The following is a 14,765-nucleotide window of genomic DNA, read 5'->3' as shown; positions in this document are numbered from 1 at the left end:
TTATAACCGACATAAACCATGTGAGCTACATAGAGTCCAATGTACAACCCACGTTGGGGAGAGCCGTCCTATCCTTGCCATAGAAGTAGGACTATCGATATCAAATCCACACAAACTAGTGATCACTATATAAATCAGCCTCAAGCTCACTCCTATAGGGGCACCTAGTTCTAGGAAAGTAAGGTCGCTTTATACCTCCCACTCGGTGCTAATGATTTTTCCCAAAATTGGCTCAAATTATTTCAAAGACAATCCACATTAAAATAATTTTAGAAATATATAAATATACATCGGGAGCCATCTGCTTCCCATCTATCAAAATCAACCACGTTGTGGTTTTCTTTCACACTCGAGTTCAAAATAACTCCATTAAGACCAAAAGGTCAAATCATTCAAAATATCTCAAATATTTAACATAACGTACTTATAATACACACTTTCTAAAAAAACACAATTTTTAATGGGGATTCACGATCCAAATATCAAAATTATGATAAATATCGTTCAAGATTCATGCTTTATATCTTCACACATGTAAATTCATCTTTCAAAATCATAAACATCAAGATTTCATAATAATCATCATAAGATATGGGTTCATGCTTCAAATTCGTAAAAATAAAATAAAAATCATGCCTTTGTAAAGAAAATTACTTTTGGGCACAAGAACGAAAGAGAGTTCTTGTTGAAAAACTCCACATACCTTGAATGATGAAATTTAGATCGATGCTCATTTTTGAGATGTTAATCGTGCCTTTGAATCATGGTTCTTGGAGTTCTTGAACTAGGAACTTGGAATCTTGAATAAATTTGCAGAATTAATGGTGAACTTTGGAGGTTCTTGAAGTTGAATGTAGGAGCTTTAAGGTTTTCTTTTTGAGGGAATTTGATGAAATATAACATATAATGCTTCTAATAGGCTTTAATATAGGGTTTGGACGAATTTTGGGTGAGGAGGAATGACCAAAACGCCCCTAAAAATAAAATATTCTCGAATCTGTCCTTTGGTGGACTGTTTTGATAGTCTGAAGTAGATCAACCATAACGTTTTACTCTGATATCCAAATTGGATGAAACCAATTTCATTAGAAAGAGGACTCTCATATCTTTCAGTTGATATATAGTATCTCACCTAGATCATTGTGTACGAGGAGTTATGATCTTTTGAAGTTGATCCAAAAATTTGCTTTTGATAGGCTGAAGTAGATCGACCATAACTTTTTGGTCCGATAGATAAATTGGATTAAACTAATTTCATTGGAAAGAGGACTCGCATAGCTTTCTGTTGATATATAATAGATCACCCAGATCATTATGTACAAGTAGTTATGATCGTTTAATGTTGGAGCAAAAATACGCCAGGCCTCAGTACTTTTTCCTGCACGTTTTACTGTTCACTACTATTCACGGTTCGATCAAAATGTTCATAACTCGTCGCTTGGGTGTCCGTTTTGGATGATCCACATATTGTTGGAAAGATTATTCGATACTCTACGCAAACGTGGGTCATAATTTAAAGATATTCCACATGAAAAATTTATAACTTATTCTAGAAGATAGAACCCAACACGTTTAAGCATAAAATTTCAACGAAAAATTTCTCGGGGTATTATAGAGACTAAGAAAGGCTTAGGAATATTTTTGGGACTTATTTTGAAATTTACAGCCAAAGTGGGGCTACATAGGAGAGAATTGACCTGGGTTCCAACAACACATAAATATCAAAATAAAAGTCGTCGAGCATACCAGTAACAACATCGGAAGAGTCCTCCTGCTACTGATGGGGTGGTAAGGCATAGAATCTATTTTGGTACTGACCACCAGCAGTGCTAGATGAAGTACCATGAGCAGGGGCGAGACGAGGTACAGGAGTTGGTGCACTAGAAGTTTATGCCTGAGGTCGGGCATCTCTAGACAATCTCTAAGTCTGTGGCCCTGCTTGCCACAACCAAAACAACCCCTCAAATCTGCGAAACACTCATCGGGATAATCCCTACCACACTTAGCACAAGGAGGATAATGGGGCCTATTACCAACACTGTTCTGCGACCTAGACATAAAAGACCTTCTCCCTTGCTCCTGTCTGCCTCTAGGTGTGGGAGCACTAGCTGATAAAGGCATGAGAATAGATGGACTCTTTAAAACTGATAGTGGCTCCCTCCATAGAACGTAGGCTCACTATACTCATGTTGCTCTGATAGCCTAAAGGAAGGATAAAACACGAAATTGACAATAGAAGCTAAAAATCAGCAAATACACAAAAGAAAAAACAACACACATACAAGAAAAGAGATGAAGAAGAGATACATAAGGAAAAGATATTAGAGAGACCCTTACTTCCACTATGTGATTAACCAAAAGGAGATGTATCAAATCTCCAATCACACCCCACTAATGGGAGCTCAAACAACTCTCTTAGGTGACCCAAAGGACTCACACTTTCTCAAGCACACCTTTCTTGCCAAATAACCCAATACAAATAGAAAACCAATTCCAAATGTATTCAAAGTCCAAGTTTCAATTTCCCTCTCTTAAAGAGAAGGAGAAGACTACAATCTAACACTAATATTACAATCTAAAAAGTCACTCAATTCATTATGTCAAAACTAATGAAAGTGGAAGCTAAAAGGTCTATTTATACTATTACATAACAATGACTAAAATTCCCTTAATGAAGGGTGCTCCTTTGGAGTGTAAAAGGGAGGTCTTAAAAAACCACAATGCCCTTAGTTGAGGCTCCTATGTGATGTATAAATCCTACCTTCTGTCTTCAATTTGGACAAGTCTTTGTAATGGTTCCAAAAGTTCTTCAAGTACTTGCAAATCCGTGACTTAATCATTGACAATCCAAAGCTTGAACCTTCTACAAGACCTTGTAAACCATATGCTCTTTATGATTGTATCATCCTCTACATCTTGAAAGGAATTTATCCTCAAATTTAGATCTTGAAAAACCAAAGAGAGAGCAAAAAAAGCACACAATCCTCTTGGTAAGAGGGTTAGAATTAGCACCACAATTATATCATTACTCCAAGGTGGTTCACACTTAACATACATCCATGTATCCTTAGTATTTGGCATGAAAATCTTGGCATAAAGGATACAAATGAATTAATGGCATCAACATCAAAAGTAATTGAGAATGACCCAAAACTATAACTTTCACATCTCAAAAGTATTTCGAGGTCAAAGGGAAATAGTAAGCAAGGGTCTAGGCCATGGTTAAGCATCCCTTGCACTAGAGTATCATGCCAAGGGGGTACATATTTGAAATACAACCAGCAATCCCTTGTTTTGTCTATGAAATAATTAGTATATGCATCACAAAGGATAGGGATAAGGTAAACATCAAGGGAAAATAAGGACAAGCCAAAACAATCCCTTCCCACCCCACTAGTACACCGGGATCAAATAGGTGAAGTGACTAAGGTAATAATCCGAAGCTACTCATTTCATTTATTAGGGTATCACACTCACCCAAAATATTTTTTCTTAAGGGAAGACTAGAACACAAGGATAAGGACCTACAGCTTAGTAGGCCTTCCTTAACAACATAATTTCATCATCCGCAATCTCTCCATACACATGATCACCAAGAACAAAATTAATAGCAAGGTTCTCACCACACAAGAAGTTCAAGGGTATTCATTATAAAGATCAACATTATAAACATCAATACTAACTTGAGGCTTTTCAATCCCACAATTCCCATATTCAAGTAGTAAACTAGTTTTAAGAGAAAGTTGATCATTATTCACAACAAAAGAGTTACTAAGGAAAAAGGTAAGCACTTGAAAACCTAAAACCACTTCACTAGACACTAAATCACAACATTTTGAATTCAAGGAAGTGTAGAGAGCAGTGAAGTCACCTTAGGTAAGGCTTGGGCAGTTCACTTTTTTGGCGCTCTTGGTCAAAGGAGTCTCTAGTTCATTTCTCATGCTTTCATGTGGAACTCCTTTTAGATCCTTCTTGACTATCATTTCATCTAATACCTGCACATAAGAAGAATCAAAGCTAGGAAAAATGCTACCTTTTGGGTTAGGAAGTGACAAAGGTTCTTTGTGGACAAGATCCACAATCAAGCAATTTTTTTTCTTTTCTACTTCACTACCCGTGGTTTCGCTTTCCCTTTCCTTCTTCTCTTCACATTTTTCTTGTACCTCAACATCAAGCTTCTCTCCATCTTGAAAACCGACCTCATCACCCTCGGATACTATCACCATCTCTTATCTTAGTCGTGTGAGGTGATTTTGATTTAGTGGATCTTGGAGAGGAGGCATTGGATTACATTGGTGATGTATTTGGATTTGTGGCATGGGATTTTGTGGAGTGTGGTGTCCTTGGTAAAGTGAATTTGGGACTTGGTGGTTTGAATTTTGTGGAGTATTTGGTGGATATAATCTATCAACCCTCGCTTTCATTCTAATCACACCACCCATCAAGGATGCCATTTCACTCCTCATAGAATCCATATCACCCATTATAGCATCGTGATTATCATCTATTTTTCGGCCCAAGGCCTCAAACCGATCCATCAAGGCTCCAATAGTATCATTTCCCAAAGGTTGGGAAGTATTATCTTTGGATTCCATGGAAAATGTACCTAAAAAGACCACAAAATAGCAAACAAAATAATCTACAAAATGAGCAAACAAGTTAGTTCAAAATCCTCACTTCACTCACACTCAATCTCACCTCACACTTGGCCTCACAAGTGTTGGGAAATCGGTAATACTTGGCAAGTTACTTGAGAGGTGAGAAGCTTTGGTCCGGAATCAATCTTTGTTTGAAACAACTCAAATAAAGTGATGCACGAACTTGAACCAACAAAATACTACGACTTTAAAAAGAGAAAAGCACACAAAAAGCGAAGACACAAACAAATAGACTCAAGACTAATTACCAACCTAGTAGGTACTTACTAGTTTTCTAATTAGTGATAGAATTTAACACACAAGAAGCTAGAATCAAAAATGAGAAACTAAGAAATATAGTTTAGAGCTTAATTAGGTTAATCAACTAGTGATGATGTGGCACAATGTGGTTGGTTGTCGTTTGTAATTTTTTTTCATATTCCAAATTTGAGTTTCGGCCAAAGATCCACTTAGGAGAGTGTTTTTTTGGGAGAAAGGGAAGAAATGGTGAGTTGGAGCCTTTTTCTCAAGTTCAAATGGATTGGAATACAATGGTCCCCCCCCCCCCTTGTACTTTCAATTGTACTTTGTTGTCCCTTGTTCCCTCTTCTTTTTGGAAGACTTGAATATTCTTGGAATATGCTTTTGGACAAACAACTTTTTCACTCTCCCTCTTTCCTTTTGGGGATCTAACACTCTTTTTGAATATTGTTCTTCAACAAGACATGAATATGGTGAAGAACAATATGAATATTCAAGAGTTGACCAAAGTTTGACCACAAGGCAAATGAACCCTACTTTAATTTTTGTTTTAGATCTAGGTTCCTTGGCTCAAAGCAAGCTCAAATATCCACAAATCAGCCACAACACATCACAAAAAAGATGCCCACCAGGAGATCCTCCTCGAAAAAGCTTCAAACAAGGCCCAACAATGGTCGATCTAGCTCAAATTCAACCAAATCTTGCTCCAAACTTAGATCTAGACATCCTATGTGATATAGAGAAAGGATCTAGCACTAGAAACCTTCAAAACACAATAAAAACTTGTAGATCTAACTTGGAAATTTCGGATCTACAAAAAAACACACAAAACAACACTTTTTTTCGTATTTTCGGATTTTTGACTCTTTTTTGTTGAGATTTTCTTAATTAGAACACTAAAACCAAGATTTAGGGATGTTGGAACAACCATAAGCAAGGCTTTGATACCAAATGATAGCCTAAAGGAAGGCTAAAACACGAAATTGACAATAAAAGCTAAAAATCAGCAAACACACAAAAGGAAAAACAACACACATAGAAGAAAAGAGATGAAGAAGAGATGCACAAATTAAAGATAGTAGAGAGACCCTTACTTCCACTATGTGATTAACAAAACGAGATGTATCAAATCTCCAATCACACCTCACTAATGGGAGGTCAAACCACTCTCTTAGGTGACCCAAAGGACTCACACTTTCTCAAGCACACCTTTCTTGCCAAATAACCCAATACAAGTAAAAAACCAATTCCAAATGTATTCAAGGTCCAAGTTTCGGTTTTCCTATCTTTAAGAGAAGGAGAAGACTACAATATAACACTACTATTATAATCTAAAAAGTCACTAAATTCATTATGTCAAAACTAATGAAAATGGAAGCTAAAAGGTCTATTTATACTATTACATAACAATAACTAAAATGCCCTTAATGAAGGGTGCTCCTTTGGAGTGTAAAAGGGAGGTCTTAAAAGATCACAATGCCTTTAGTTGAGGCTCCTATGTGATGTAGAAATCCCACCTTCTCTCTCCAATTTGGACAAGTCTTTGGAATAGTTCAAAAAGGTCTTCAAGCACTTGCAAATCCGAGACTTGATCCTTGACAATCCAAAGCTTGAACCTTCTACAAGACCTTGTAAACCATGTGCTCTTTATGCTTGTATCATGCTCAGATCTAGCCCTTTTGTTATGCCTCACTCTATCTTTCTCCCTTATCTTATCTGCCTCTATCTGTTGTGCATGCATCATTAACCTAGCCAGATCCATATCCCTATACAGTATCATAGTCCTACACTCCTTCAGCACCAAACCAGAAATACCGGTCATAAATTTACTTATACTAGCTCGAGTGTCAGAAATCAAATCAGAAGCATACTTGGACAACTGGTTGAACTTCAAGTAGTACTCCTTAACAGTCATGGAGCCCTACCTCAAGTTTATAAACTCCTCAATCTTTGCTTCCCTTATCTCAGGCGAAAAGAACTTTTTTAAGAATGCATCTTGGAACACATACCAAGTCATAAGAGTAGTATCCTCACCTCTTCTCTTCCTTCACAATACAACTCAGTCATAAGCTATGTCCTTCAACTTGTAAGATGCCAACTTAACACTTTCTTCCTCAAAAATATGCATCACCTGCATGATCTTTCTCACCTTCTCAAGGTACAACTGTGAGTCCTCACCTGACTTGGACCCATAAAACTCTAGCGGATTCATCTGCATGAAATCACAGATCCTAGAAGAAGCTACATTACCTCCCTGCTGATTTACAAATATGACCTGGTTATTGGCCCGAACATTAACGATGACTGCTTAGGCTAACGCCTGAAAGGACGCTTAAAACTCAGCATGAGACGTAGTCTCATTCAAAGGATCAATAGGTGGGGGTTACTCATCATCATTTCCAAGACATTCACTCTTTGGAGAGGCATTTTTTAAAATAGGAGAGCACAAATTATTAGATGAGAGGGAAAACTGAAGGCACGATGGAATCTGAAAGAAAGAAATAACTTTTTCCAAAAACATCTTGTAGCCTCTTACTCATAGATGTGGCACGCTACACACCAATGATCAAGAATCTACACAATGCACTTGTCAGATTCCATAGGACTCCTTTAAAACCTTTGGCTCTGATACCAAGTTTATAACAACCTAATATCACCTCCCGGGACGTCACACGGTGCTTAGGGCTACAAGTATCCCTAAGCTAACCCTTTGAGCCTATCACTTCTCATAATAATAACTCATTCAAAAAGGAATATACAAAACACTGGAACTATCATATCAAATAAAATGAAATACGAAGATAATACTCGGTCCAAATAACCACAATACTGGAAATCTCAACACAACCATGTCTGATAACTAGTCCAACAAAGCCGCTACTACTCCATGAACTTGAGAGCCATTAGGATAGGTCCCCAACTAACTCAAACTGAACTGAAAGTAATGACATAAACACTCAAGTATTGAAATATCTATAGATAGGCCCTCGAACCATGAGGACTCACTACTGGATAAATGTAGACAAAGATACTCGGGAATTACTGATGAGGCTGGGACTGAGCATCTAAACCTACATGATAAGATAATATAGCACATATACGTATATGTGGATCAGCACTTGGGAATGTACTGAGTATGTGGGGTTGTATGTATTTATATAAAAACAGTATCAATACTCTTCAATCAAATCATGCATGCAATTAAGAATGACTCACATGGCTTGAATAAGTCAAAATGTAAAGCTCACAAATTATGTAGAATGAAGCATGTAACATAAATCTCATGAGTCATTATACTTTAGCTTTAAAATCTTGGCTCCCCTCTTATTCTCATTACTCATAGGATAAAGGAAACTTTAGGCAATACTTTAAACTCATGCATATATCTCATGGAGTGTAAAATTGCTTTAATGATCAACGACTTATAACTATTTTGAACACAAATACTTGGAACTCAGAATCGTATAACTTTGGTTTAAAAATCAGTGATCAACTCGTATTAGTAGAGAAAACTACTTCCTTCTTTAGAAAATACTCAAAGCAGTTCATTTATTTTAGAAAATATCTCATCCCAAAGCTTTAGGGAAAATATTCTATCTCAATGGAAAATACTTTGGTTTAGGGAGGTTCTCTTAACCGACATAAACCATGCGAGCTACATGGAGTCCAACGTCTTGTCCTCCTAAGAAAAAACCTCACGTTGGAGAGAGATGTCATACTCTTGCCAAGGAGTATAACCTCAATTTAGTGATCATTTATCACCTCAAGCCCAATTATCTTGGCCTCAGGCCAAAAATCTCAAATCTATGGTGGAACTTAGTTGTGGGGTAAGAAACCGTGGTAACTTACCTAACTCGGTGCTAAATACTACTCCCTTTAGTTTATCTCGCTCTTCTCATAGAAATCCACTTTCAAAATAATCTCATGGTTAATAAGAACCCAATAATTAAATCTATAATCTCATGTTGTAGAGTGGATTTCAAAACACTATGACCATTAGGTCAAAGCATTTCTCAATAATCTCAAAATACTCAAATCATGGGTGCTCATAGCACAATAGTTCATAAAATTGCAAGTCTCAAGTAGGGTTTAATGACCCATAATTCAATCTCAAGTTAAAACTCGTCATAATGCATAACAGATAGCATATAGATTAATAATTCATGTAGAAATCTGGAATTTACAGCAATTTATCTCAAAATCTCAACATAGTCGTATACTTTAATATCTCAAACATTTCAACTATTAACTTCTCAAGAATTAAAATCATGAGGTATAAACCCAGCTTTAATTTCTCAAGAAAACATGTAAAAATCATGCCATTAGACTCTCAATTAATGGGAAACATCAAAAGATTGCAACCAATAACAAGGGGCAAAAAACCTTAATTCAATTTCATGTGAAATCTCATAAGTTGTAGAAAATTGTAGTTTATATAAGCCTTTGGGCAAAAGGGTGAAAGGATTACCCATGTTCAAAACTCCACATACCTTAGATTATGAAATTGGATGAACAAGCTTGCTTCAACTCTTCTTCTTACTCTTGAGAGAGGATTCTTGCAACCTTTGAACTTGGGAAATTCAAATCTCAACTCAATTTGTAGAATCTATGATAAGTTCTTGGATTTCTTGTAGAAGGGTTTTAGATTTGATCTTGAGGGAGAAACCCTGGCTCTCTTGTGTTTTGGATAATGAATTAAGTCATTTGCTTCACTTGGAATATATATCTAGTTGATAAAAGAGTGGAAAATACCAAAAAACACCTTTAAAAATGACTTAAAAATACTGAACGGGGGCTGCGACGGTCAAAGTAATGGTCGCTAGCCCGATGGTCCGTCGGATCGTCTGTCGTATGTCGGTCAGGAAAAGAACACACTATCTTGATGCGATGGTTGAAGTGATGGTCTGTTGCAATCTTGATGGTCTGTTGGATTGTCCGTCACATGTTGGCCAGGATGGCACCACACTACCTCAGCGGCGACGATCTTAGTGATAGTCCATTGCAGCCTTGACGGTCCATCATCCTGGCCATCGCACTTGGGACATAGAATGGAGTTACTACCTTAGTTGCAATGGGCTGTACGATGGTCCATCTCAGACTCAACAGTCTGTCGGATCATTCATCGTACCTGGGAGGTTCAGACAACTCTCAGTAAAACGATCTTAACTTCTCACCTCGATGACAGATTTAGATGAAATTGGTATCGTTGGAAAGTGATACGAGTATAGCAATCTGTCCAAAAATTTCATGACTAACACATCTAGTCAAGCTCTGGAGTTACAAAAACTCCAAGCCTTGTTTACGCAAATGGCTATTTGTGAGTTGGTGATTGATCCACCTAATGGTCTAAATGTTTTTAAGTGTGAAGAGGGGCCTTGAAGTGTAATAAACTTACACTCCAAGGCCACCCCATGGAAAGGGCAATCTGGTTATTTTCTCCTTCATTTATGGTGTAATATAAATAAACAATATTAGGGTTATTTGGCAGCTAGTTCTTTCATAATATTTTGAGACATAAACACTTGTAATATTGAGGAACTTCTCACTCTTCCATTGGAGAAGCCCCAAATCTGAAAAATCACAAGTAGAATGATACTTGTATTGTATCTTGGCTAGAAATGAGGATCTTGAGTCCATAGAGTTCCTCTTGGTCCAAGTAAGAACTTGGTGTTAATATTCTTTAGTCTTAGGGTCCTCTTTTGTTGTTAAGGTTCTTAGAATCTTGAATATTACATCTCAAGTTACTATCTTCTTGTAATCTTGTTAAGATTGTGTTTGGTAATCTTGAAGTCTAGTGAAGCCGTGTGGGGATCTTTCGATTCACTAGCACCTTGTTGAATTGTTGGTTCTTGTTGAAAACTTCATCATCTTATTCTAAAAATGTGATTCTTAAATCCTAGTGAAGCCGTTTGTGGCCTATTTCGATTTACTAGCACTTGTTATTCAACTTGTTGTTTTTGGTATTAGTTTGTTCATCTTGTTGTTCTTGCTGGATTCTTGCATTGTGGACTTGATATTGTATCAGAAAGCTAATTCAATTCTCTACATGACAAAAAGTCAAATTTAAGAAAATTCTATATGGTTTAAATACCAATCACTTAGGAAGTCTTTTCTTAATATTTTAAGGCCTGAATTACACGTTACTTGACACGCTCTAAGACTCGGACTACGAGGGAACTTTATGGGGTCTTACAAAAGTTCATACATGTAACACCTTAAATTTTTGGTCCTTGAAAATTTTAGAAATTTTATCCTCACTATCGTGATTACGACTCACCCTATGAGTCGTAGGGTGTTTTGACTAGTTATATGACCCTAGTCATAAGGTTTCCAGTGAATGGTGCCTGCGTTGCTGTCCAGATTATGATTTGAGACCCTAAGTCGTAAGATCCCATAATGAGTCAAGTGGTAGTTGTAAGGTGATCATTGTATGCCTTAAAAGTTTTTATCTTGGTAATGAGTGGTGCGTGTGAGTCGTAGGGACTATTTATGAGTCATATAGTATGACTCGTGGCTAGACTAGTGGGGGTACCCAGGGGTACTGTCTTGAATACGACAGAAGAAAGTTATAAGGAGTCCTAACTAGTCGTTACGAGACTCATAGTGACTGGGCGGTATTTTTACAATCTTTTAATTAAGGGCGTCTTGGTAAATTTTCCTTTTCCGCACTTAAACCCCGCGACATATAAACACAATTGGAACTTATTTCTCACCCATAATACAATAAAGCACTCTCAAATTCTCCATTCAAGTCAGGTCTTGGGTTTTAAGAGAAGTAGTTATCTAGGGTTCTAAAGGTGCTATCTTCTTAAAAAATCCTTGGTAATTAAGGCATGTATCTCTTTTTCTTTACTTGTTTTTTCTTAATGGCATGAAGTTAGTTTATTATTCACATGGTTTTGATGTTGGGTTTGACTTATGGGTTGAGGGTTTGGGATATAAATTTTTTAAATATTTTCTCATGATACAATTGAACTATTATGCATTGAATTATTGGTTTGTACACTCATTATGGTGCATGGGAATGGGAGATGGAATACAGGTACAATGGATCTCCAAATTTGAAAACTATGGCAATGGGGATACAACAAAATCCCTAAATAATTGGTTTTAGTATGGAAAATAATGGTAACCTCAACCCACTTACATAAATGATTTTGAAATATGAATTATCATTTGGTGTGGCTTATTTCTTAAAACTAATGCTTGGCAAAATGGCTAACTGGATAATAGGAGTAATGATCTTGAAAACCCTCTGGGGTAAAAAGAACTCCCCAAAGTGATTTTATAAGTAGAGTTTGTTGGGTACGAAGTAATCTCCAAAGTGTTGGCTAAAGACACTACTTGCAATCTACAGTCGGTATGATGATGCCACTTAATAATGCCTTAATAATTGACTCCCAGAATTGGTAGATAGGTTATGTGGTAAATTATTTAATAGGGCATTAATGGGGTTATGTTAGCTAGCCATAAAGGTGTGAGTCTGAAGGACTGATACTAGAAAATCACATTTGCTGATATGAGGGTTGGTCTTAATGACTGTGTGGTTGTGGGGTACAAGGGAATTCCCAAAGTGTATATAAAATTATATCATGGTTGGAGAAGGGTACATGAGAATCCCCTACCTTCAATGATATCTCTAGGTCATGTAGCTAACACGCACTGGGGCCCAACTATGGGGTTATAACTAGACCCATATAGACCATGGGTAGATTTAATGATGGTCAAGCTACATAACCCATGCTAAGGTTTTAAATTGCATGCTAAGCCCTATTCCCTCTCCCGACATCTTATATATATGTAAGCATGTAGATATACATGAATGTGTACTTATGCATAGATTTTGACTTGATTTGAATTTATGGAATTACTTTATCCCTTATCCCTGAGTTCCACGCTAGCATTCCGACTTCTAACCATCTTTGGATGATGTATCCCCATGCGATGCAGGAATTGGCCATACTTCTACTCTTCCTAAACAGTGACTAGGTTATTTGGGGAACAACTTGTAAGTCAGACTAAAATGGTGAGCTTCCATACTCCGGAAGACCCCATTTTATGCTTTGGATTTCCTTATATTTTGACTATTTCTTTGGACTTTTTTTTGCTATGGTCAGGGGAATGTCCCAACTAGATATTCTATGGTTTTATTAGAGGCTTTGTTGGACATTACTATGGACATAGGTGTTTGTATCGATGGTCGATATCAGAATTATTATTAATTATTGGTACTGATTATCGGATAGAGACTTATCTTAAAGTCTTTTAGTTTCTTATATTTTATCTTGTTATATTTTAAGAATTCATCCGCAACTAAGTGTATCTAGTTCTATTGGATTAGGCTAAGGTGGTGGTCTCTGGTCCATGGAGGACTTGAGATACCCATCACGGCTAGGCCCTAGTTTGGGTCATGATAAAGTTGGTATCATACACTAGGTTCATGATCAATTGGGTATCCACAAAGACGTGTCAAGTAGAGTCTCTTTTATAGGTGTGTAGAATGCTACACTTATAAAAGAGAGGCTATCAGGTACTTAGGAATATTTCCCTTTCTTGTGGTCTTATTTTTGGGCTATAGAGTCTAAGGCCTTGAATCTCTCTAATCCCCATTTGATTGCATTTTAGATCATACCTCTAAGAAGATTTGATACTCGTGGAAATTCTTCTGTCCCGTCTTAGGACTATGTGGATGAAACTCGTTCTACCCCTAGGGTAAAGACCTGGTGTAGGATCGCTACTATCGATTGTCCTTATAGAGTTCTACTGATCCTATTGATCCTTCTCTTGTGGGTAACACTCCTGCCTAGTTACCTCAAGAAAATATTACCAATTTTGAGTTTTGTTGGTCTATTCATCTGTTGCCCAGTTGGTGATATCTTAGTCACAATAATCGGGTCCTGCTGGTATTGCTGTGAGTTCTTCTGAGGCTACTAGAGCTGGCTAGTTTATGAGATTATATCCTTTGATTTTCACTGGCTCTATGGTTGAGAAGGATCCTCAAGGGTTCATAGATGAAATGAAAAAGATCTTTTAAGTGATACATGCTACTGATGTAGAGAGTGTGGAGTTTGCCCTTATTAATTAAAGGATGTAGCGTACTAATATGGGAGCAGCTTAGGGGTGATGGTGTTAAGTTTGCCTTATGGAATAATTTTTTGAGTGCTTTTCTTGACTGCTTTTCTCCTTAGGAATTGAGAGAGGTGAAAGTAGAGAAATTCATAAATTTAAAGCAAGGCAAGATAATGGTAAATCAGTATTCTCTAAATATCCATGAGTTATCTTGATACGCTCCTGAGTTGGTGTCTAGCATGAGGGCTAGAATAAGGAAATTTTCTTTTGGTTTATCTCGTGAGTTGGTTTTGGAGAGTAAGGTTGCCTTGTTGAACAAGGACATGGATATCTCTCGACTTGTGGTATATATGCAACAAGTTGAAGAGGAAAATAAAAAGCAAGCGAAGATGGGAGAAAGACAGAGTAAGAGGTTTAGATATTTAGAATAGGGTGAAAGCCAGAAGTAGAGTAGTAGAGATGTCAAGAAATAGTCTAAGAAGAAGAATTAGAGAGTCCTAACTTGCATTTGATGTCTAGTGCTCCTTATCCAATGTCGTCCAGTGAATAACATTTTTAGGATGGGAATACTTTTAGGGCATAGGGTACCCAATCTCAGGCTAGTAGGGCCCAGTTAGCTTTATAATATCTTCCCTGCAAATTTTGTAGTCGGTTGCATCATGATTTCTGTGATGAGGAAAAGGGCAGGTATTTTAATTATGGTCATCTGAGACATATGTTGAGAAATTATCCTATGGGTAAGGTTTCATCTGAGGCGAATAAGGTTCCTACTGCCTCTTCATCAAGTCCTATAACAAC

The sequence above is a fragment of the Capsicum annuum genome, chromosome 7 (genome assembly GCF_002878395.1).
Source record: "Capsicum annuum cultivar UCD-10X-F1 chromosome 7, UCD10Xv1.1, whole genome shotgun sequence".
Taxonomy (NCBI): Eukaryota; Viridiplantae; Streptophyta; class Magnoliopsida; order Solanales; family Solanaceae; genus Capsicum; species Capsicum annuum.
Note: the sequence above shows the minus strand (reverse complement) of the source record.